Source organism: Petaurus breviceps, unplaced genomic scaffold, assembly GCF_028583685.1.
Source record: "Petaurus breviceps papuanus isolate PSGF00001 unplaced genomic scaffold, PetGlider_PUasm1.0 173, whole genome shotgun sequence".
In the NCBI taxonomy this organism is placed as follows: domain Eukaryota; kingdom Metazoa; phylum Chordata; class Mammalia; order Diprotodontia; family Petauridae; genus Petaurus; species Petaurus breviceps.
The window spans coordinates 24,632,209-24,658,934 of NW_027185759.1; positions in this window are offsets into that span (position 1 = coordinate 24,632,209).

Here is a 26,726-nt window from a genome sequence, read left to right on the forward strand (position 1 = left end):
TTAGACACCTATTTTGGGGACAAAATGGAGCAAAGCATGGAACAGGAGGAAGACAGTGAAGTCAGAACTCCTGCACCAAAAGCTTCAAAGGAAAATATGAGCTGGTTACAGGCCATAGAGGATCTTAAGAAGCAGATAAGAGAAGTGGAGGAAAAAATGGGAAGATAAATGAGGACAATGCAAGAAAATTATAAAAAGAGAGTCAAAAGCCTGACTGAGGAAAATACTACCATAAAAAACAGATTAACTCAATGGCAAAAGTGGCTCAAAAAGGCAATGAGGAGAAGAATGTCATAAAAAGCCGAATATGCTAGATGGAAAAAGAATCTCAAAAGCTCAATAAGAAGAATCATTGCTTCAGACTTAGACTGGAGCAAATGGAAGCTTATGACTTTATGAGAAATCAAGATGCTGTTAAACAGATCCAAACAAATAAAATAATACAAGGAAATGTGAAATATCTCATGGGAAAAGCCACTGATCTGGAAAATAGATTTAGAAGAGATCATTTAAAAATTACTGTACTACCTGAAAGCCATGATCAAAGTAAGAACCTAGAAATCATCCTCCATGAAGTTCTCAAAGAACACTGCCCTGATGTTTTATAACCAGAGGGCAAAATGGAGGTTGAAAGAATCCACCTATCACCTCCTGAAAAACATCCCAAAAAGGAAACTCCTAGGAATAATATAGACAGGTTCCAGAATTCCCAGATTGAGGAGAGAATATCACAAGCAGCTAGGAAGAACAATTTGTAAATTGTGGAATCACAATCAGGACAACCCAGGATCTGTCAGCTTCTACACTGAGGGATTGAAGGGCTTGGAATACAATATTCTGGAGGTCAAAGGGCTGGGATGAAAACCAAGAGTCAGCTACCAAGCAAAACTGAGTATCATATTTCAGGGGAAAATATGGTCATTCAGTGGAATAGAAGACTTTCAAGAATTCTTGCTGAAAAAACCAGAGTTGAATAGAAAATTTGAAATTCAGATACAAGAAGCAAGAGAAGCATGAGAAGGTAAACAAGGAAAAGCAATCATAAGGAACTTATCAAAGTTGAACTATTAACATTCCTACATGGAAAAACAATAATTGTAACTTATGAAACTTTTCTCAGTAGTTAAAGGTGTAATGGGAATATAAATTTTAAAGATCTTCCCTGTCCCTAGGCTAAAGTGCACCTGGAGCCTGGGGTGGGAGGCTTCTTTTTCAGTAGATACTGCTTGATTGGCCAGGGAGTCAATAAGGTTGTTACATTCTCTGAGCCAGGAGAAGGCTATACAAGCCCTGATGTGTAGCTTTGTTTTGGGGCTCACTTTGAGAAGTGTTCTGTGATTTGATCTGGATTCAGGGAAGCCGTTTTTGAGAGCGCCCCCCTTGGCTTTGAGAAACCCACATGTTGCAACCTAGTTGTTGATTTGGTATGGATGTAATGGTTGGAAAGTTTGGAAATCTGTCTACTTGATGTGTTTCTGTCTTGATAATTCTGTGTGTATATTCTGAAGTTCGTGGTGATGAACTTTTCCCCCTGAACTAGGTAAACGATACATATTTGACTGATTAAAGTGAGCTTGTTAACCCATTTTGAGTTTCTTTCCTTTATCAAAGCAGATCCAAGAACCTATGTGAGCAGTCACCCTAGGGACGCTGGGGTGCTTGCTGCTACAAAAGGGAATAGAAATATATGTCTATATGTCTATGTCTATATCTATATATATGTGTGTGTGTGTGTAGGTCTATATATGAGTGTATATGGCACATGAATACATATGTGAATGTGTATATATGTTTACAGGTATACAGAGATAGAGGGCACAGGACCAATTTAACAGGAAGGTATGATACTTAAAAGGTGATACTAAGAGGTGAGAGAGGAATATAATGAGAGGAGATGGGGAGAGACAGAATGGGGTAAACTATCTCATTTAGAAGACGCAAGGGAAAATGTTTATAATGGAGGGGAAAAATAGGACAGAAAAAGGGAATGGGTCAACCTTATTCCCATTGAATTTGGCTTGAGGAGGGAATGAAGTACACATTAAATAGGATATCTCACCCTCCAGGAGAGTAGGGGGGAAGGCAATGAGAGAGTGGATGATGGAAGAGAGGGCAGGCTGGGGTAGGAGGGAAGTTGGGAGCACCATTTTTGAAAAGGGATGGGATCAAAGCAGAGAATAGAACAAGTGGGACATGGGATAGGACGGAGGGAAATATAGTCAGTCTTTTAAAATATATCTACTGTTATTGTTTTGCATTAGCCACTCATGTGCAACCTATACTGAACTGCTTATCTTCCCAGTAAGGGTGGCTGACAAAGGAGGAAGGGAATGAATCTTTAATTTAAAGATTTAAAATCAAATATTCAAATACACACACATATATGTGTACTATTATTAATACTATTTTACATATAATTGGAAAATAAGATATACAGGCACTGGGGCATAGAGATCCACTGGAAATGTCAAAAGGGATATGGGAGAAAATATGGGAGAGAGCAGATTTAAGGAGGGGATATTCTGTGGGACTGCTATTTTGGGGCAGTGGGTAGGGGAAAACGGGGAGAAAATTTGTAACTCAAAATCTCGTGGAAATGAATGATGTAAATAAGAAGTTAAAGCATTTGGGAGAAAAAAATTCCTTTTCCATCTGCACAGTTTGTTTTTGTAAGGAATTCTTCTCCTCATTGGCTTTTTGGGCCTTTTTTGTCATTTGAGTTAATCTGTTTATTAAGGTTTATTTTCGTCACGATTTTGGGGGGGCCTTCTTTAGCAGGCTTTTTATTTGCTTTTCATGATTTTCTTGTATCATTCTCATTTCTCTTCCCAATTTTTCCTTCACTTATATTTCTTGAGTTTCAAAATCGTTTTTGAGCTCCTCCATGACCTGTACCCACTTCATATTTTTCTTGGAAGCTTTTGATGCAGGAGTTTTAACTTTGTTGTCTTCTCCTGTTTTCATGTTTTCATCCTTTTTGTCCTCAAAAAAAGGATTCTATGAACTTATTTAACTTCCCCTACTTGCCCACCTTGCCAGCTTATTACTTGACTTTTGAGCCCTTTTCACAGTAGAACTCTGCTTCTAGAGTGGAGAGAGCTGTGTCCCAAATTTCTGGGGTTTTCATATATGTTGTCAGAGCTATGAGGACGGTGCCTTCTCTACAGCTACCACATTCTCTGGCACACTAGTGTTTCTTAATCCAGGACCATCACCATCTGCAAACCCAATCCAAGCAAGTCAAAGCAAGAGCAATTACTCTCTGAATCATTGCTTTGTCCCCCAGTGATCTATAATCCAGAAGTTCTGGAGGTTACCATGCAGTAACAGCTGCAGCCACAGTACTGCCACCTCTGTTGCCCTGGGGGCAGGGCCCTTACCATGCTCTTCTCTTCCCCAGTTACAAGAGTGTTCACTACTCATGTTTTACTTTCTCTGTGGCATTTATGGGTTGACAATTTTGGAAACTGCCCCAGCAGCATTTGACTCACTCTCCTGAAGTCTTCTCTAGGTGGTCTGTGCCACTGGTTGGGGCGCCCTAAGTCTGGGCATGTGTGGCCTATGTGGGACTGAGCTCTGCTCCCAGCCTGGTGTAATAGACCCTTCCTGTTGGCCTTTTAGCAGCAGATTTGTTTCTCCCTGTCCCTTTGTGGGTTCTGTAGCTCTAAAATTTGTTTAGAGTCATATTTTGTATGAATTGGAGGTGGTTGGTATGGGAGGTTAAGCAATTTCCTGCTTTTATTATATCATCTTGGCTCCACCCCTACATCCAATATTATCTACTTAGAAAATGTCAAATATTTTTTCAACCTTGCAAAATATTGTTGTATTTCACCAACACTCTCTTCATTTTAGACAGTATATTTCTAATGAATCTGTAAGTTTCTATGCTAGCAGATTGTAGTCAGTTAAACCAGTTTGATTTACTTGAAAACAACTTTAATTTTTCTTCATTTTTTAAAATTTAGTGAGCTTCAAACAGAAGAGATAAGAAAAATATTGAGCTCAAGTGACTCTAATATTATGGAGTTTGCATAAATTAGAATTAAATTAATTTCATGAAAATTAGAAACAGGTTGCCACTTATTATATTAAATAGCCCATCATAAAGCACAGAAAGTGATTTTAATAAACATCATTTAGAAGTTCATTTATATAATAGTTTAATCAGATTTTTCTACTGAAATGTATTTTATATTTCCTGTAAATACACTTTAAACATGATGCTCATGCATTATGATGTGTTTCTAGTTTATCTTTGATCTATGTGAGGTCTAAATGAGAATTGTGATCCTTCTGATTCTCTGATTTTCTTTTCCCTCCTATATTTGGGGGGGGGGTATTTATTCCACTTTCGTCATATTTACCTGTGATATATCTTTAGGAAGAGTTAATGACTCTTTAAATTATGAATTGTCTTACTTTATGTAATAACCAAATGCATTTTGCATTAAGGTTATTTGTCCTTTAAAGTATCTACTATCATAATAAAGAAAATTAGTTCTAACTAAAACATATTATTGAATTTCATGTGACAGAACAATTTTCCTCTTAGTGATAAAGAGTAGTTATTGACATTGAAAAAACAGTGTATGTAAAGTTTCACTGTAATGGACAATGAAAATGGCAAAATGAAAATGAATCCCACTTAGCCAAGCATTAACCATTTCCAAGATGCCAACATTAAGGTAGCATCAGATTTGAGATTGGAACCTATTAGCTCTACTCTTCTCTTTTAGTCAGATTACATCTTGCGGGAGCGGTTATTTTAGGTCTGGGTGCCACCTCTCAGGAAGAGCATTGATAGGACATCCATGAAAATTAAAACAAGTATGGGGAATCACCATCAATGAATGACATTTGATGAGTAGTCAATGAAACTAAGCACATTTAACTAGTTGTAGAGAAGACTTAGGACATGATGACTGTTTTCCAGTTTTTGAAAGATAATCATATGGAATTGTGATTAGACCCCTGTTGATTGGTCAAAGATGACAGAACTAGGAAAAAATGGTATAAGTTTCAAAGACCTATATTTGGACTTGCTGAAACACTTTCAAACATTTATTCATTCTGCTCCTCTTAAGACACAGAAATAGAAGGCTTCAGATTCAGCATACTTGTTATTCCACATTGTTTCTTCCAACTAGTGAACACAGTGGATAAAGCTCCAGATCTAAAGTCAAGAAGGTCTAATATCAGATCTGACTTAAGATATATACCAGTTATGTGACCAAGGAAAAGCATTTGAAGTATTTCTGCCTCATTTTCTTTGTATGGAAAATTGTATGGAAATTTGTACGGAAAAAATTTGTATGGAAAAAAATTTGTATGGAAAATCATAGTGACAACATCACAAGATTGTATAAGGACCAAATGGGATTATATTTGTAAAGCATTTAGCACAGTGCTTGGCACATAGTTTAAGGAGTTGTTTATTTCCTCCCTCCACTTATCAGGTAAACAGGCATTTATTACTATGTTCAAGGAAGCTGTTTGACTTGGGTAATTCCTCATATTATTTTATTTTGGTCTTTCCTATCAACTAATGAGACACTCCCCAACCTTTTTCACTGACTAGCACATGACTTGCTGTCTTTCTTTCTACCAATAACTTCCATCATCTTTAGTTTTCTCAGCATGTATATTGAAAAGCAAAGATTTCCTATTATATGCAAGATCAAATAGAAAATTCTGTTTGCCTTTTAAAGTCCTTTACAGTCAACACCATTTCCTGTCTTTCCATTCTTCTTAAACCTGTTGAAAAACGTCTCTTTTCTATATGGTCATACAATTTGTGCCCAACCCAAAGCAGAGACTTCTAAGCTTTTATTGGTATGATTAGCTACATTTAGACACACTGCACATTGACCTTGGCATTGCAGTCATTTTAGCCCCTTGCAAGCATGAAGTACCAATACCAAATGTAAACTTTACCACTGCCACCACCTTCCAAATACATTATAATCTAGCACTGATGTATTTTTTGCTCTTCTTCAAACAAGATGCTTAATGTCCTGTGTGTGTGTGTGTTTGTGTGTTTAAACTGGTTTTTCCTCATGACTAGCTTCCATGATTTCCTTCAAGACAGTTCAAATTTTATCTTCTGCAAAAGTCGTTTACCAATCTCCTCCCCAATGCCTTTTTTTTTTACAGCTAATGCTTCCCTTGTTTTATAATTTCCCATTCACATTGTATATGTCTTCTATGCATCTTTTCATTATACAAGTAAGTAAACTGAGGACCAAGAAAATCAAATGACTCACCCAAGTTGACAGAGGCATTAAGCATCAGAAACAGAATTTGAACCTGTAGCAGCAAGAACCCTAGCATACCCAGGTGGCTGCCATCACACATTCTTAGATCTGCTAATTCAATGAAAAGTAACAAACTGGGTTAACAATCTTACTTTAATCAAACATATACAAACATAACACAAACAGAAGCTACGAGTAGACAGAAAAAGAGATCAGCAGACAGGACTTCCCACTGTCTGACCAAGTTAGTTACTAGAGAGGGACGCACCAATATCTGGATTTTCAAAGCCAGGGAGTTCAATGGCTGCCCAGTCTCGTCTATCCACATCACACAACTCTTTCTAAAGTGAGCCCCAGAGAAAAAACCTCACATAAAGGTATATATAGCACTCTCCTGGGTCAGAGAACATCACAACACTTGTGACCCACTGCCCAATCACAATGTAACAAGGAGTGGGCATTCCTGAAAACCAAGCCTCCCTCTCTCTATAGGCTCCAGGTGAACACATTGTAGCCTATTGGGGGGGCAGTGTATATTATCAGATTAAGGAAGATTATCAGAGTCACTTAAGCCTATTAAAGGGACAAGTTGCAGAGAAGATCTTCAGATTCTCACTCCCACAACAGAACTCTACTTCCCTGACTCTGAAGTAGAGTTTTTTTTTCCTCCGCTATTCCATATGCCTTCCTTATTAACAACTTCATCATAGTTTTCTGCCTTGTATTTTCACCCTGAATTTTGTTCAATTAAAAGAAAAAAAAAAGATATTTGCTTTTTCTTCACAGTGACAAGCTAAACCAAGTGTAAGATGTCAAATTTAGATATGGTATAATTCATCTGGATTCAAAGCCAGTGATCTTTACACCATGCCATGCTAAGCACCAAAGTTCAAACCCTTCCTCCGGTTGCATCTATGAATTCTTGGTCAAGTTATTTAGCACTTATCTGGATCCAGTTATCTTCTCTGACAAATCAGATCATCATTATTATTATTACTATTCTTTTTGTAGGGGTAGGAGGTAGGGCTATTGGGGTTAAGTGACTTGCCCAAGGATACAAGTCTAGTTTTTTGTGTTAATTGTCTGATGTCAGATTTGAACTCAGGTCCTCCTGACTCCAGGGATGGTGCTCTATTCACTGAGCCACCTAGCTGCCACACATCATTATTCTTGATACTCTCTGAGGACCCTTCTAGATCTACATCAAGGCTTCTATAGCTTTTTCTATATTGTACCTCAGCCACTGGCAGGCTTGGTAACTGAATCCAGAAACAGAGAAGGTGAGATTGATGGGACCTAAGAGGCCATCTACTCCAAGCCATAAGCAAAAGGCTGCTAAATGGGTAGTGTGCTAAACTTGCAGTCAGAATGGCTTGAGTTTGAATTCTGTCTCAGATATATCATCATGGATATAACCTACAAGATCTTCAACTTTCTCATCTGGGAAATGAGGATAAAATTACACTTAAATCAAAGTATTCTTGAGAAAACCACATTAGACATACATAGAGACATATGTATATATAATTATACACATATATGTGTAGTACATATATGTGCATATGCATATATATAATATACACATATATATGCATGTACGTATTTATCCATAGTCTTTGCAAGTCTATAAGCACTATATAGAGTCCTTTTTTTTTTCTTTTTCTACCTTATTTTGCAATGGAAAGCAGCAATTGGTACCAGCTGCCCCACTACCTAGTCATTCCTTGAGGATCAATGTTGTATGAATAATACATTTAGGTTGAGTGAATATAAATCATGTGGAATAAAAGGAGTGTAGAGATGGTCAGGATTGAGGAAGCATATTACTGAATTGGATAGAGAGGAGAGTGAAAGAAGAGGGAACAGGGAAAGGCATTTTTGCCTAAAGTGGGATCTGTTTGTAATGGCATGGATTGTAGAAAAGAAGTTAAGAGCTAAACTGAAATGTTTTGCAAAATAGAATAAGAGTCAAACAAGAACAGTGAGAAGAGTGAAGGAAAAACAAATCCTACAGTTCCAATTAGGATGGGGGAGAGAAGAGATGGGGTCTGTGCAGGCTTCATTCTTTTTGGTGAGAGCGTTTGTTAGAGGAGCCAACTGGTGGAAGAGGCCCTACCCAATATGTCTCATCAGTGTAGTGACTTAAAAATAAAATGCAATCATTGAAATATGGTAAGACTAAAACAATTATTTTGACCTTGCTAAGAAAGGCTGAACTGAGCTATCCTGTCTAGATATAACTTTTAAAAATTACTCCCTGTAGCTACTTTAGAAAATAACTAATAACTTATTTGTAAAATAAATAACTTATTTGTATTCATATCACTAGTGTCCATCTATGCCCCCCCATTCATAATGCTACCACTTCTTACAAAGAAGAAAACAGGAAAGACGTCAGATCTTCACATCAAATACAAGCAACAGACAGATGGATATGTTGTATTCCATATCCATTGCCTTCCACTTTGATAAGAGAGGAGAAATGGTTATGCTCGGAATAATTCTTTGGGTCCACACTTGGTCATTATAATTACAAAGCATTCAGCTACAATTTCCATTGTTTTCTTCATACCTGCGTTGTTTTGTAGTTATTTTATATATTGTTTTTTTTCTGATTCTACAAATTTCACTCATAGGTTCATACTAGTCTTCCCATGCTTTTCTGCATCATTCAAATATATTTCTGTTATATAAGCTTATACACTACAATAAAATAGTGTGCCATTCTATTATTCCACTATAATTTAACTATTTATTCAATTACACAAATAGGGTTCATTTCCAATTTTTTGGTCATACGAAAAAGTTTTTTTTTTCTAAAATGATTTTGGTGAATATAACATTAAAGAAAATTGACATCCTATGATATGACTGGCAGTAGGAAATCTGAATTCACTGAAAGAAACATTTTCATTGCTTTACTCGCGTAATTATTAATGACTTTCTTGAATGATTGCCCAATGATTGCAGCTGCACCAATAATGTATTGGTACATCTCGCATTCAAGAAATGTTCTGAAGTTTTATTCTACTAAGATACATTTTATGCTAAATCATAAAATTAGTTCCTTTACTATCTTCCTACATTCTTACCTGAACAAATTTGACAAGACTCCAATTGTTTTTTTTTTCATTATTCAAGTCTGCTAACATTTTTATATAGTCACAATATTTCTCTTCCAGTCTTTTTTCTAAAAATTCCTGGGTAGTTTCCAGAGGGCTTAAACAGTGTGACCTCATTTTTCTCCCCACATTAGTCATTTATGCCAGAAGAAAATGAGACTAAGCATTAATTACTAGAAACCACCATTTCAGTAGATATAGCATTTCCAAAAAACTGCTTCTGCCTCTGGCATTCATTACTGAATTTATTTTTTATTATTTTATTATTGAATGAGCAAAGTCATTTGACATTTCTGAGCATCAGGCAACTCTAAATCAGTCAACTAAGTTATAGGTGTTCTGCCAAAAGCATTGGTGGAGGGAGGTCCTACACTTATAGTTTAGTAATGCTGTAGAAAGAGTGATCAACTTTGTGTTCAACCTTCTGTCCAGAAGTTTCCTTTAAATTCTGCCTCAGAAATACACTAGTTATGTGATCCTAGGCAAGTCACCTATTATAAATTTGACAGTTTTCACAAAGGCAAAATGCATATAATAATTCCTTTCATCTCCCATAGTATTTGTGAAGTTTATATACCATAACAGAGTTTTAGAAGCTTTAAAACACTATAAAAATACTGACCATAGTTATATTATTATCAACAAAAATGATTAATGACTACTATGCTTAAGGTACTTTGCTAGACACTGTAATGTAGATTTAAAGAAAAAAGATAAATTTAAATATATTTTATCAAACTGTTTTATCAGGGATGTTGTAAGTATTTTTTTTTTACTTTGTCCAATATGTGTATGAACTTCTTCTTAGTTTTTAGTCTATAAATATTGTATCTTATGAAAATACATTATTGATTTGGTTTTGATCCAAAACTATAATTTCATTGGTTTTGGTAGCTCTAAGTAAAGAAATATTTACTGCCAATATAGCTAACAAGGTCATAAATTTGACCTATTAGGCACATCACAGATGACTTAGTTCAACATTCTACTCTTATTTGAGAGGAACTAAGGTTTAGAGAGGATCAGTGATCTGCCTATATTTGCACAGGGTGTATTAAATAACAGATGAAAGTGGAGTCCACAGTGTCCAATTCCAGAGCTAGCATTCTTTCTACTTCACTGCACTGTCAAAAAATTGTTCTGCAACCTTTAGGCTTAGATGGTTGCCTGGAATACCAAGATCTTAAGTAAAATTCCCATGTTCACACATCCAGAATGGACTGGCACCTCTGGTGTGTGGCCTTGCTTAGTGCTTTTCCGGGCTGTTCATTTGCCTTGGTGTCCAGTTTTACCTAACTCTTACTTGGGGCTCCAAGAAGCTATAGCATGCACAGTATCACACCATTGTAAAAACTATCTTGGCAGATGCACTGAACCAGTTGGAGGATAAGTGACAAGCCTCAAACCTCTCAAAAAACTAGAGGGTGTCTATCCCAAGCACGTAAAGACTTTCCCAGGTGGAATGGGCAGATGAGAAAAATTTGTTTAAAGTGGAAAAAAGGCGTTTAAAAGAGGTACTATAAAGTGCTTAGAGCTTGGTCAAGTGTTGATGACAGAAAGGTCATCAACTACATCCTGGGTCATTGCTAGTCATTTTGACTTTTGTCCTATTCCTGGACTTCAATGAGTCAGGAAGAAAAAGTGAGGTTGATGACTTTGAGTAAATTTGCCTCACTTAAATTCACTTGACATGAGAGTCCAAACATTACCCATGAACTCATTGGTTCTATTAAAAAAATGAAGGATATGCTAGAATTAGTACTTAAAACTCAGATCTCTTTGAATATGAAGTCACGTCTTTAACCACCTTGGAAAGATTTCTCTCATGTTGAAAACAGAAAACACTTAATAAATAATAATAGATCATACCTCTCTTCCAAACAACAGTTTACTCAATACTTTCTTCACCACAATCCAGAGAGCTCTATAGTGAAAATGTTATTATTTCCATTTAACAGATGAGTAAAGTGGGGCTAAAACAGTGACATATCTACTAGCAAACAAAAAAGATATTATGTTGTCACTGAAACTCATGAATTCTGAATATTTTCAGATTTTCTTTCCACTTTCTTCACATAATTCAGTATTTCTTTCTTGAATACTTGGATCAATTTACAGCTTTACAACAGTTTATTTTTGTTCTTGTCTTCCTGTTGACTTTTATTGAATGGCAACTGGAATAACACTGCCAATGACACACTACTTTAAAATGCAACACTCTCAAATGACTGAGAATTAAAAGAACCCAGTTCCTAGAATGGAACTGAATTCTATTTCAGTTCAATTAAACAAATAAATTGAATAACCATCTGCCATTGGAAGTTGAGAGATACAGTTACACACACACACACACATACACAAATTAGATTGCAGTGAACTGAACAAAAGAATGTTTTTATTAAGTACATCAAAATTTGGATTTAATTTTTTTAAGATAAAAGTTCAGGATCTCCTCATAATATACTGAGGAATTTGTAAAATTTAAATTAGAATACTTAGGGAGTTAATTGTACTCAATTCCAAAAAGCAATGAAATGGAATAACAGACATTGTTTCCATTCAATCATGGGATTCATTTTAGAGTAATTATTTTTAAAGTTCATAGGGGAGGTAAGAATCAACATAACATTCATAGGTGAACCAATGCTGTTCAGTGGGAAGAAATGTGGCTTGTATAAGTTCCATTCCAGCCTTTTTGCTTAATGTCCATGTGATCTTAGGGAAGAAGAATGTAACAGATATTGAATTCGACTTGATTTGACAAGCATTTACATAGTGTTTACTTTTTGCTAAGTATTTTGTTACATTATAAAGACACAATGATAAAACATAAACAGTCTTTGCCTTCAGGAAATATATCCTCATGTGGAGGAGACAGCATATGCATGAATGTAATATAAATTATATGCTAATTGAGCATAAAGAAAATTGAGGGAAAAGTAATAGAACCAGGCCTTTAGGAAAGTCCTTATATTGGAGGAGGCATTTGAACTAAGCCTTGAGAGAACTAATGAGTACAAAATGCAAAAGTCAAATAGAAAATAATCTTAGATATAATGGAAATCCTGGGCCAAGTCAAAAGTTGGGACGTAGAATTCTGTTTCCTATCCTATTCCTAGAGATATCAAGCACACCAAGTAAACTAAAACAAAAAAAAAATGATAACGTTAATTGATCTAGAAAGATATGTGGAATGCTGATGGGAATAGAAATTCTTAATTGGTCAAAAAAAAGAGATTTCTCAGGATCAAGATGGCAGAATAGAGAATGTACTCAGCTGAGCTATTGCAATCTTTCCTTCCAAATTTCTTTAAAATAATACCTCCAATTGAATTCTGGAGTGGAAGAACAAACAAGAGGTCACAGACATTTTTTTTCCAACCCTAGACAATGTAGGAGAAATCTGTGATATGCAGTAGAGGCTGACCCAAAGACCAAGTATGTGAAACTCTAGCATTGGAAATAGGTCGTGATTGTAAAAGAAGAAGCTTTGGGAGCTTCCCATAGAACAAGATGGTAATGGCATCTGGCTATCGATCAGAAAGAGATTACAGTGTCATCATTGTGTTATCACTGATCTCAGACCAGATGCTGTTTTTCAGCTACAGTACCTATATCCACTTTGGGGTCATATTTCAAGGCTGGAGAGGAGCCCTTTAGGTCAAGAGGAAATGACAATCCTGAAGGTAACTATCTCTTTTGTTCAAAAGGAATTATTATCAAACCTGTGTGATTGGAGTATAGGCCCTGAGGAGTGGTATGGTTAGCCATCTAAATGGATAAATGTCCTTTACTGGGTAAGGACCAGAGAGTAGACAAGGGAAGCAGTGACAACATCACAACCAAGATCATAACATCTTGAACGCACTCAAAACCCCAAACTGTCAAAACCCATGAACTAACTCTGAAAATAGCAATGTGTACAAGACTAAAGATAGAGACATGACAGGAAGAGAGCATAAATTTAACATAAAATCCAAAATCAAGAAATTGGGTAGAAGAGCAGAGGCAAGATGGCAGAGTAGAAACAGGACATCCAAGGGCTCCCACTTCTACCTCCTCCAACATATGTAAAAAATGATTCTAAACAAACTTCAGAGTTACAAAATCCACAAAGTGACAGAGAGAATCTAACTTTCCACTGAAGACAAACCAGCAGACCAGCGAGAAGGGTCCACCACTGCATGCTCGGAGCTGAGCCCAGCACCACATGAGTCAGAGGTTTTAGCCTCAAAGCAGTCTGACCAGCCTTTTGAATAGGAGAGTGGACAACCAGCAGCTGTGGTGGTTTCCAGAATTATCAACCCACAAATGCCAAAGACACAGTGAAAGGTAAGTGGACTTTGGGAACAGGGAGTCAGGGAGGGTGGACTGGCCTCTGCCCCCAAGTCAAGAAGTGGCTGAGGCATGGCAGCCACAGCCACATGACTACTTCAGAGCTTCTGGCCTGCAGATTGTAGGGGGACAAAGTGATCAGTTTGAGGCCTAAACACTCTTGCTTTAACCTGCTTGTATGTGAATCCCTGTCCTGGGTGGAGGTCCTGGGGTGCATGACCAGTGTGACAGAGCCAGTGGAGGCTTCTGAGACGGCAGCCAACTAATAGCTCCAGCAGCTGGGAAAACCCAAGATATTTGGGACAAAGCTCTCTGAAAGCAGAGGTCTACTGTGGAAAAAGGCTCAAGAATCAAATGTTTGAGTGGCAACAGTAGCAAGTGGGATAAGCAGGGCAAGCACAGTGCTCCAACTTTGGATTCCTTTTTTGGGGACAAAAACGATCAAGGAATGGAGCAGGAGGAAGACAATCCAGTCAGAACTCCTGCACCAAAAGCTTCCAAGAAAAATATTAATGTGTTACAAGGCATAGAGGAGCTTAAGAAGGATTTTGAAGACCAAATAAGAGTAGTGTTTGAAAAAATGGGAAGAGAAATGAGAAATATGCAAGAAAATCATGAAAAAAGAGTCAACAAACTGACTGAAGAAAATAACACCTTAAAAAATAGAGTAACTCAAATGGCAAAAGAGCCTCAAATAGCCAATGGGGAGAAGAATGACTTAAGGAGAATAATTTGCCAGATGGAAAAAGAAACTCAAAAGCTCACTGAAGAGAATCATACCTTCAGAACTAGACTGGAGCAAATGGAAGCTAGTGACTTTATGAAAAATCAAGATACTAATAAATAGATCCAAACAAATGGAAAAAATGAAAGGCAATGTGAAATATCTTACTGTCAAAACCACTAACCTGGAAAATAGATCCAGGAGAGATAATTTAAAAATTATTGGACTACCTGAAAGTCATGATAAAAGAAAAGAACCTAGAAGTCATCCTTCAAGAAATTCTCAAGAAAAATTGCCCTGATGTTTCAGAACCAGAGGGAAAAATAGAGGTTGAAATAATCCACTGATCACCTTCTGAACAAAGATACCAAAAAGAAAACTGCTAGGAATATTAAAGCCAGATTCCAGAGTTCCGAGATCAAGGAGAAAATATTACAACCAGCCATGAAGAAACAATTTGAATATTGTGGAAACACTATCAGGATAATACAGGATCTGGCAGCATCTATCCTGAGGGATTAAAGGGCTTGGAATATGATATTCTGGAGTTCAAAAAAGTTTGGATTAAAACCAAGAGTCACCTACCCAGCAAACCTGAGTATCATGTTTCAGGGGAAAATAAGGTCATTCAGTGGAATAGAGAACTTTCAAACATTCATGATGAAAAAACCAGAGTTGAATAGAAAATTTGACATTCAGATACAAGAATCAGGAGAAGCATGAGAAGGTGAACAGGGAAAAGAAATCATAAGGAACTTATCAAAATTGAACTATTTACATCCCTACATGGAAAAATGATAATTGTAACTTATGAAACTTTTTTTCAGTATGAGAATATTTGAAGGGAATATAAATGTATTTTATTTATAAATGTATAAATCTACAAATACATATACATTATAATATATAATATACATTTTATTTAATATACATGATACATAAAATAATTATGTGTAAATAAAAATATATACATATAGGTAGAAATACATATATCTCTATGTGTGCATAAATATACATGTCTATATTGGATGGTGTATGGACTTATGAATACATACATGAGTGTGAGTATATACATGTATAGGTATACATAGAGGACACAGGACCAATTGAATAGTGAGGGATGATACTTAAAATGTGAAATCGAGAGGTGAGAGAGGAATATAATGAGAGGAGATGAGCTCATATAAAAGAGGCCAGGGAAAACTGTTACAATGGAGGGGAAGAACATGAAGGCAAAAGGGAAAAGGTCAACCTTACTCTCATTGAATTTGGCTTAGGGAGGGAATGGCATACATACTACATAGCATATTCACCCTACAGGAGAGTAGGGGGGAAGGAGATGAGAGGGGGAAGGATGGAGGGGAGGGCAGGTTGAGGGGGGAGGGAAGTTGGAAGCAAACACTTTTGAAAAGGGACAGGGTAAAAGTAGAGAATAGAACAAGTCGGGGGTGGGATAGGATGGAGGTAAATATAGTCAGTCTTTCACAATATATCGACTATGGAAAGGTTTTGCATTGCTACACATGTAGAACCTATATTGAATTTCTTATCTTTCCAGTAAGGGTGGGAAGGAGGGAGGAAGGGAAAGAATATGGCATTCAAAGTTTTAAAATCTAATGTGTGTATATATATATATATATATATATATATATATATAATTATTTTTAAAGCAACTGGGAAATAAGATATACAGACACTGGGACATAGAAAACTATCTTGCTCTACTAGAAAATTGAAGGGGGTATGGGAAAGCATATAGGAGAAAGCAAATTGGGGGGAGGGGGAATTCAGTGGTATCTCTCTTTTGGGGTGGTGGGTAGGGGAATGATGGGGAGAAAATTTGTAACTCAAAATATTGTTGAAATGAATGATGTAAACTAAAAAGAAACATAAAATTTAACTAAAAAATGAAATTAGGTAGAATAATGAGCAAACAACAACAAAAGAACCTGACTGTAGAGTTCCTGCAGTGAAAGGGAAGATCAAGAAACACGCTCAGAAGACAATTTAGTCAAAACAGCTGTAGTAAAGCCTAAAAAAGAAATGTGAACTGAATGTAAGCACAACAAAAACTCCTGGGAGATTTAAAAATGATTTTCTAAACCAAATCAGAGTGGTAGTAGAAACAATCAGGCAAGAAAATAAAATAAAAGACATAAAATTATGAAATAACAACAGCTTAATAAACAAGGCACAATAAATACTGAAGAAAATAACAACTTAAAAATTTACCAAATAAAAAAAGAGGAAAAAAGCTCACTGAATAAAATAAATACTCAAAAATTAGAATTAAGCAAGTAGAAGCTAATTACACCATGATATATCAAGAAATAATAAAACAAAGTCAATATTTTAAATGGAAAAATAATGGCAACTCTATCATCAGAAACATAACTGACTTTGAAGACAGATATACACGAGATGATTTAACGATTTAATAATAATTGGGGCTACCTGAAAGTCATGATTAAAGAAAGAAACTAAATATTATATTTCTTTTTTTTTTTTTTTTTTGCTTTTTTGATGGGCTAGGTAGGGCAATTGTGGTTAAGTGATTTTCCCAAGGTCACCCAGCTAGTAAGTGTTCACTGTCTGAGATTGTATTTGAACTCAGGTCCCCATGACTCCAGGGCCACTGCACCACATAGCCACACCTGCATATCATATTTCAAGAAATTATCAAGCAAAATGGTACTGATATCCCAGAACCTGAGAATAAAAAGAATTTGAAAAAATCCACTAGTTATCATCTGAAGGAGATACCAATATAAAGGCTCCCAGGAATATTACACCCAAATTCCAGAAATCTTAGGTCAACTGGAAAATATTTCAAACAACCCGAAAGACATCATTAAAATATTTACATGATAGAAATAGAAATAATAACAAAATTATCAGGAAGAACAAAAGATTAAAATTATCCAATGAATCAATGGGAAAAAATATGAGGAAAAAAGAGCTGGCATTTCCAGATTTCAAACTGTATTATAATGATAAGTAATGATATTTGGTGCTTGGGCACTTTCTAAAAATTAGCTCAGTAGATCTGTGGAATAAACTAGATATATGATATAGAGCAGTAAATGATAGTAATCTAGTGTTTGACCACCCCAAAGGTCTGTGTCCTTTGAATCAGCAATAATTTTAGCCTTGTGCTTTATAGAGGCATAAAAACTCCCTGTTTAACAAAAATTGTTGGGAAAACTGGAAAGTCTTTTGGCAGAAACTTGACATGGACTAACATCTCATACTGCATACCAATGAGAAGGTCAAAATGGATCAATGATGTAGGTATAAAGTATAATTTTATAAGTATATTGGGGAGTTTGGAAAAATATACTTTTCAGATATATAGATAAAAGGAGTTCATGACCAAAGAAGAGATAGAAAGTTCTATGGCAAGTGAGATACGTAATTTTGATTACATGAAATTGAAAAGCTATTGCACAAACAGAAAGAATGCAGAAAAAATTTGAATTGAAAAAGGAAAGAGGAAAAAAATGTTTACAAGTTTGGTAAAGGCATCATTTTTCAAACCTATAGGGAAAAGAGCCAAACTGATAAATGGTCAAAGATATCAATACAGAGTCTATATATATATATGAAATATAAGAAATCAAAGCTATCAGTTCTCATGTAAAACTTTTCTAAATCACTATGCATTAAAGAAATATAAACAAAAAACATCAACAACAACAAAAAAATTGGGGTACTACCTCACAACTATCAGACTAGATGATGTGTCAGAAAAGAAAAATTACAAATGCTACAGGAGATGGGGGAAAAGTGGGAATGGAAAACATACATTGTTGATTGAGTTGTGACGTAATCTACCCATTTTCAGGAACAACTGAGAACTATGCCAAAAAATTAGAAAATTTTACATGCTATTTGACCCAGTAATATCACTACTAGATGCACATCACAAAGAGATCAAAGGAAAGAATTAAAGAACTATTCATACAAAAAGTATTTTTACCAGTCAACCTAGAGAAATTAGAAAGTAGAGGATAAAAACAAACTAGAAATCAAAGGGGAGATCATCAATTAGGAAATAGCTGAACAAGTTGTATAAAATGATAGTGATTGGTTATTATTTTGCTGTAAGAAAAGATAAACTGGATGATTTAAAAAAAAGTCTGGAATGATGTAATGGTTATGGGATTTGAAGACCTTCAATGCCCCTTGAACTTTCTGACATAGCAGGAAGGGGTGGGGCAGGAGGAAGCTGGATCCTAGCTGGAGCCAGCACAGTGAGTGGAAGTGTGTACTCCTTTTTTTGAACCAGCCAGATATAATGTTAAGGATTCCTGCTGAGCACTGACAGGGACAGGAACTACAGGGGCCCAGAGCTGCTGGGAGTGAGCTGTATATCTGCTGAGCAGTTGCTATGAGTAAGGAAAAGAATATCTTTGCCTGAGGTAGCCTGTTCTGTTTTGAAGGATTTAGAATGTGGGTGTTTACTGCATTAACTATGTGTACCAACTCCATAGCTACTGTGATAGCCTTGACTTTCTGTTTTTGGACTCAGTTTTCTGGTATTTGAATAAATGTTCTAGCTTTCTCTGCCATGTAGAAAGCTTTTTGTATTTTGTGATTAATAACTATATCGGCATATTTATAATTACCATAGGCATTCTGAATATGGCATTGTTGATACATTTGTTGATGAAGGTGAGATCACAAAATGTCAGGCCTCTTTGGAAGCAGGTGGGTTTTAGAGGGAGAAATGGCTATCCTATCCCAGGATGGGAGGCTTTACCTTATTCCTCTCTAGCCAGAGAATGGGACAAAAGCACAGGACCCTGTGAAAACTGAGAATGAAGGCTACAAGAGGGAGAACCCGGAGATTTAAAAAGATTTTTGCAAGGAATACCCATAGAACCAGGCAAAGAATTGGCAGGAGCATGCAGGAGAGGTTGGGTCCTGCTAACAAGTCATTGCCTTAGGTGTAAAAGTAGAGATAAGCTGCTGGAGGAAAAAGCTCAGATGGCTAGGGAGTAGGCTGGTTTGCCTGAAGATTCTTTTGTGCCACAGCATTCAGAAGAGCAAACTAGAGGGACTCAGGTTTTATAGGAACAAGCTACTGTTCATGTAGCTAAAAGGAAGCAAAAAACTAGCAGAAGGAATGTGCACGCAGCTCAGGTGCAGACCAGGCAGAATTGCCCCAACAGCTGCCAGGAGAATGTGTGTGAGAAGAATGGAAAAAAAAGTTAGATGAAGAGTCTTCTAATGTAGAAGTTCTCCCCATACAAAGAAGACAGGAGAGCCACCAGGGCCAAACAGAGTCCAGGGAGATAATTGAGGATTTCACTCAACAGGTTATTGATATATTGAGTAGATTCACACAAAGAGTGGGAGAGTCTTTAGTGTCTTGGATAGTAAGAGACACTGATGAAAGCGCTGGAGAATAGCTATGGACAGAGTGGATTGCTTAAAATTCATAAATCTCAGTCAGAATCCTTCTGTACACCAAGCTTTTAGGGATCACAATATGTGAGGAGGCCTCAACAGAACTAATGTATTAGCGTTAGCTGCAGAGGGATGCAGAAAGCAATATCCTACTGACTCTATGTGGCCTGGGGGAGACATACACTGGTACTCACTTAGAGACTGTATGAGAAAGCTAAAGGAGGAGGTAATGAAAACTGTTATCATGGTTGGAGATGCCAATGCATATCACAATACGTCCTTAGAGATTCCTCATAGAAATATTATAGTGAAAACGGCTCCTCCTGCTTATAAGCACCTAATTCTGAGTCTTATTAATTGGGGAAATAGAGAGCCCTGTTTCCAAGGTGCTGGATAAGATTGCATAATTAAGTGACTTAGGGGAATGGGGAAAATATAAATTGCTTTGAGAGAGAAGAGTCAACAACCAGAGGATTCACAGACCAGAAGGGAAATGTTCACCTCTTTATTGAGAGCAGGGGTGGTCTTTAGAAGAATAGATGGTATTCCAACTGAAGAGCTACATAAACTTTATTAAGAAAAGGTACTTAACATCAGAATGAATAGGGCAGCAGGAACCACTTTTGTCTGCAGGTACTTCTGAATCATTTTATCCAAGTTTGCCCCCACCTTCAGGGAGAATGAGCCCCAGCCCAGATTAAAGAAATGTGCTGAGGAGATTGCAGATCCCATTTTGGTTTAACAATGCATTAGAAGAATGGATCAACTACTGTAACTAGGGTGTTGCTGGTTACTGGGTCTCAGGCCACACTTATCTATGGAAATGCTGATTATGTTTAAACATGGAACTCCTATTACCATCACAAGTCTAGAAGGGGCTGAAATATCACACAGACAAGTTAAAATAACAATGAAAATTAAGCAATTTCCCAAGAAAGGATATAGTGTGGTTGTTGTACCCATTCCTGAATACATCATTGGAATAGATATATTGAGAGGCATGACTCTGAATTTACCTGAAGGAAGATACCAACTCACTTTAAGAAAGATAGGAATTAATACAGTTTTAATGGGAAAAATAAAAATGGACCCAATCACTTTACCTGAACCTCCTGAAGTAATTATTTTAAAATACTGTTGCGTGCCAGATGGGCAAGAAGAAATTACCACTACTATGAAGGAATATGTTGAAGCAGGAGTGTTAGTCCCTATAATCACAGGATAAATAATCTTTTCTGGCCACTAAGAAAATCAGATGGGACAAGGAGAATGACCATGAATTATAAACAATTGAATAAGGTGAATCCTCCTTTGCATGCTGCTTTTCCAGATACCATCACCTTAATAGAAAGGATCCAGAAATATAATGGAATTTGGTATGTAGTTTTTGACTTGGTGAATGCCTTCTTCACCATCCCAATAGATCCTAAACAACCAGACCAGTTCACTTTCACTTGGTAGGGTAGACAATGTACTTTCACCCACTTGTCAAAAGGGTACTTGCATAGCCCTACTATTTCTCACAGGATTGTGCCTGAACATTTGGATGAATATAAGATACCTGGTGTGCAATTTACTCACTACATTGATAATATGATACAGGGAAAAGATGCAAAAGAAGTTGAGAGGACTTTGTCCCTTCTAATTGAGCATATGAAAAGTAAAGGGGGAGGGGCATGGGCCAAATCTCATCTAAACTATCTATGCAGTAGAGTCACAAGTTCCTCTCAGTCAGCTCTAACCTTTATCTATGCACTGAGGTCCCTTCCCTCCATCCAGTCAGCCCTGACAATGGCAGCCCTACCCTTTAAATGTAAAAGCATATACCCCTCTCACTCACAGGTCCCCTAAAGGACTCTTGCCTGCCTCTTATAGAAGCATAACAACAAATTTCTACAACTCTCACTCCAATAAAGCCTGAGACCTTGAATTCTTTCCAGATGCTATTGCAGGTTTTCTGGTCTTAGATAAGATCAGAATTCCTGCTGAACCTATTGGGAGCAATCCCTCTTCATTTTGGCGAGCCAGCCAGGAGAAGTCTGTAGTCTCAAGCTTTCTTGGAGTTCTGGTAAACTCCCTTTACCCGTTCCCTCTAGTCCTGTAAGTCGGGTTTATTCAATCACCTAGGAAGGCTTGACTGGATGATTCCAGTCTGGGACATGAATCCAGTCTATTTTTTAATAGACCCGGGACACATCCCACATGGATGGGGGATGCCCTGCCCAGGGACAAGTATCTCACATCTAAAAATATATATACATATATTTTTTTTAGGTAAGGCTTTTTCTCTTGGGGCATCACGGAAGAGCAAACGACTACAAGTGACTTTTGGCTGCTAGGTGGTGTACTAGCTGTGTGAACCTGGGCAGGTCCCAATTGTCCTGCCTTCCCCCTCCAAAAAGCTAATGGGTCAGTCTCACTCCATACCCCAGGTACAGTAGTGGGCTCTGCTCAGCCTTGGGCTTCCCCAGTTCGAGTACCCACAGAGATCCCTCATCACCCACACCTACAAATAAAAAAGAGGCCCAAAAATTCAAAGGACTGTTTAGATATTGGAGGCACCACATTCCACATTTGGCACCGATTTTGAAACCTTTAAATAAAGTCACTTGGAAGAAATATGATTCATTTACGGAATTGAGAAGAGTAAAGCTTTTGAAGAAGTCACAGCTATCATACAATTGGTCTATATTTGTGGCTCATGAAAAATGGTCCAGTGGAATTACAAGTGACTATACAGGATTATTACACAAACTGGAGTTCATGGCAAAAACAACAAAGCTGAAATGCAGCCTTGGGATTTTGGTGTAGGAAACTCCCTTCATCTGAAGTCCAGAATACACCTTTTGAAAATCAGTTGTTAGTTGCACACTGGGCTTTGGTAAAGACAGAACAACTGACTCTGGGTCATGAAGACCTGGAATTCTGATTATAACCTGGGTAATGAGGACCCCAGCTTCTCACAGAATTGGACACGCCCAAGAGGCTAGTATAATCAAATGGAAGTGATATCCAGCCAGAATTTCTGCTAAGGACTCCTGCGGAGGACTGACAGGAACAGGAACTGTGGGGGCCAGAGGTACTGTTAGAAAGTTGTGTGAACACTAAGCAGTTGCCATGGGTGAGGAGAGGAGGATCTTTGAGTTAGGTAGCCTGTTCTTTTTTGAAATGCTTGAGAATGTGGGCGTTTACTGCATTAATTATTTGTGCCAACTCCATAGCTACTGTGATGGCTTTGTTTTTCTGGTTTGGGGACTCAGTTTTCTGGTATTAGAATAAATGTTCTAGCTCTTCTCTCCATGTAGAGAGCCTGTTATATTTTGTGGTTAATAACCACATCAACATATTTATAGTTACTGTAGGCATTCTGAATACTGCATTGTTGATACAGATGATTAATATGAACTTATAGAGAGTAAAGTGAGCAGAACAAGTAGCACATTTTGTTCCTAGTAATAGCAATATAGTAAATCTGATCAACTAAGAAAAACTTAGCAACACTGATTAAGCTAATAATCCAAGACAAATTCAAGGGATCTATAATGAAAAATAGTATTCCTCTCCAGAGAGAACTGATGAATTCTGAAGACAGACTAAAGCATATTATTTTTACTTTATTTTTCTTTTTTTGTTTTGTTTTATGTGTGTTTTCTTTTGTAACATGGTCATTGTGGAAGTTTATTTAGCATGACTTCACATATACAATTCATATCAAATTGTCTCCTGAATGGGTAAAGGAAAGAATTTCAGAACTTATTTTTAAAAGTGATTTTTAATTTTTTGTATCTAAATGGAAAACATAAAGGAAATAAGATGTATATTGACAAAAGAAAAGAAATATTGATGGACTGATTGCTAAGAACTTTGCCCTTGAGACATTAGGGAGAAATTGAAGTTTCTTTACCTTTTGAGTGAGAGGGAGAGATCCCATTAGTTCTGAGTTTCCTTATCTGCAAAAGAAGATGAGAATATCTGACCTCTCAGGTCCAATCCTAGGGTAAATTGTCATGTTCCCAGTGGTGACAATGGCCTCTTATTTGTTTTTTCATATTTTAAGTAACTTATTTTTCACAGTATTTTGGAATTTATACAATTGCAAGTAACATTTATTTAACATGTGGGGCTAAAGTTCCATAGTATCATTTTATAAATTAATTTTGCCAGAATGCTAAGTTAGTTGTCATATTTCTTTCCAAACTGCATCTCCAATTTACACATTAGTAGTACTTGAGAGGATCCCTATGATTCTTTCCATGTCTTAATCAATGTGCCTGTCCATAAGCTACTGCCTTCAAATATGTTTAGACCATTTTGACTGACAGGTCAGTTCTATCAAAGCACTTGCCAATTCTGGGAATTATCTGGTTAGATGAGATTTTGAATGATTTGACAGGATGTCTGATGTTAAGAAAATCACAGCAAGTTAAAAAGTGGAAAATCCAAACAATCATTTGTCATACTATCCTGAACAATCCGTTTGTCTATCTATATCTCTAGATTCATTGGTAATTTTAGTACAATGTAGAAAAAGACTGACTACATAAGGTAGAGTAGAAATAGTTTTGCATTTAGAACTAGAAAACCTAGCAACAAATCCTATCATTGTCATGTATTACCTATATAACTTTGGAACTTCTTTTCCTTGGGCCGCCAGTAAAGAATTTGAAAATGAACGGTTTCAACTCTAAATTCTCCAGTGATAAATCTATACGTACATGCCAATTCAATCAGAACCATAAAGTTAACTTATACTTAGTGAGGGAAAAACAGTGTTCTTTTTTGTTTTATTCCATTTTAGGAAAAAAAAATGAAACTGTGACCTCTTCTTACTAATACTCTACCTGGGATAGGTAGTCTTTTTTTTTTTTAATCTAGTTGCATATATCTTGTCCAAGACTAATCTACATAAGCAGTTGCAAAAAGATTCTAATGGAACCATACACTGCATAGAAGTAAGAAAATTTTAACTTTTGTGTAGTAGCTTTCCACAATTCTCTGCAACCAAGCTTATTAATTTCACCAACATATATTTTCTTCTAAAAAAACCTGACAGGTGTTCTAGGACTTTCTTCATCTGTTGCAAATCAGTATTGATTCCAACTGGCCTCCTTCCATTCAATAGATGGACATTATTCCACTTGGAGATACTTTGCACCTGCTCAAATAGTCGCTTTTCCCCAAACCCTGCTAACTTAGTGGAATCTGGCTTGTCTGCTTCTGACAGCTGGCTTATCAGACCCACATCATTGTCTGCATAGCACAGATTTATTATGTGCACACTCCTGCACCTGTCCCAAATTATCAAAATCTGTCTCTTTCTAGCACATTGTCAGTCTTAGTGGGACTCTGAAAGTAAAAGTTTGACCAGAGCTAAATTATAGTTTTACCTCCTGTCGGATTTGGTATATTTGTATTTTGGATTAAATGATACCAAGAAAACTTCATCAGCAACATTTCTAACTTTAAGAAAGAAACTTTGAAAATGCTAGTTAAAATAAAATCATTTTTATGAATCACACCCTATGAAATAAAATTGACTCTAATAAATCCAGCTATGCCACATGACAATTATAGGAGAAAGGGAGTAGATATGTCACCTCTTTGAGGATCAATTTCTTTATCTCTAAAGGATGGAAAACAACACTCATCACCTACTGTATGTACAGAGAATATTACCTTATCTCTGATCTTAACATGCACTAATCTGTCTCTCACCTTTCTGATTTTGCTCTCATTGTCCCCATGGGTTAACTGCATTCCCTCTGTACCTTTACTTTATAGAATAACTATCTTCCTGTAAGTTCAGCTTCAGTACAAGCTGCATGATTTTTTTTTCTTTATCCTCTCATCTATTAAAGATGTCTCAGTAAAACTGTCTCATATTTATCGTATATATTTTGGAAATAGTTTAGCATATATACACATATAGGTATTAGGTATTTCCTAGAAAATATAGTGTATATTTAACAGGATTAGTACAGGTCAAGACCAGGACTTCCTTGCATGTCTTCTTTATACCATTTGTATGAGCTCAGTTTTTGGTCACTTTGGGCATAATTAACACTATGGGTGATTCCTATTCAGTGCTCAAAAAGAGGATTATTTATTTCACCTTCAAAATACAGACTTTGAGTTAAAATTTTGTTAGTTGTTATTAGATTGGACATCACTGATCATGCACCACTACAATCTCAAATACAAGTATATATTTATGCAAATATGTAGATGGTAATGTATATATGTATGTACTTTTGTGTAAGGGGTATGTGTGTATATATTGTTTTTGATATCTTCATAATTAGAATGTAAGTACAGTTTCAATGACTGTTTGTGTATTTCCAGCACTTGTACATCTTTGTCCCATAAGAAATGTCTGATAAATGCATGTAAATTGAATAGGTTTTAAATGCTCCATAGGATTTGGTTGTAATTGAAATAATTTTAAAACTTGGATTTTATAAAATACAAATCATTACTAGTCATAGTTGCAAAACTATTTTGGTGCTATTAGGCCTTAGTATCTCATCATTTTTAAAGTTTTCTTTCCAGCCATGTTGATCAAGTATATCACTTCACATATCATAAATGCAGTGCACATGCTTACATAGAAATGGCTATGTCTATATTTTATATATGCACATTTCTGCACATGTGTGCAGAAGGAAGATTGCTTTATTTTGACTGTACATTCGTGTAACAGTTTTTGTTTTTGTTTTTCTTTCTCAAATGGCATGGGGGCAGAGATGAGAGTAAAGATAGATAAAAATAATTATTTTTAAATAAATAATATTCAGTTCTACAATTACATATAATTGGAGTTGAGATTAATGTGCTAGACAAAAAAGGATATTTAGATCATTGACTAAAATTTTATCC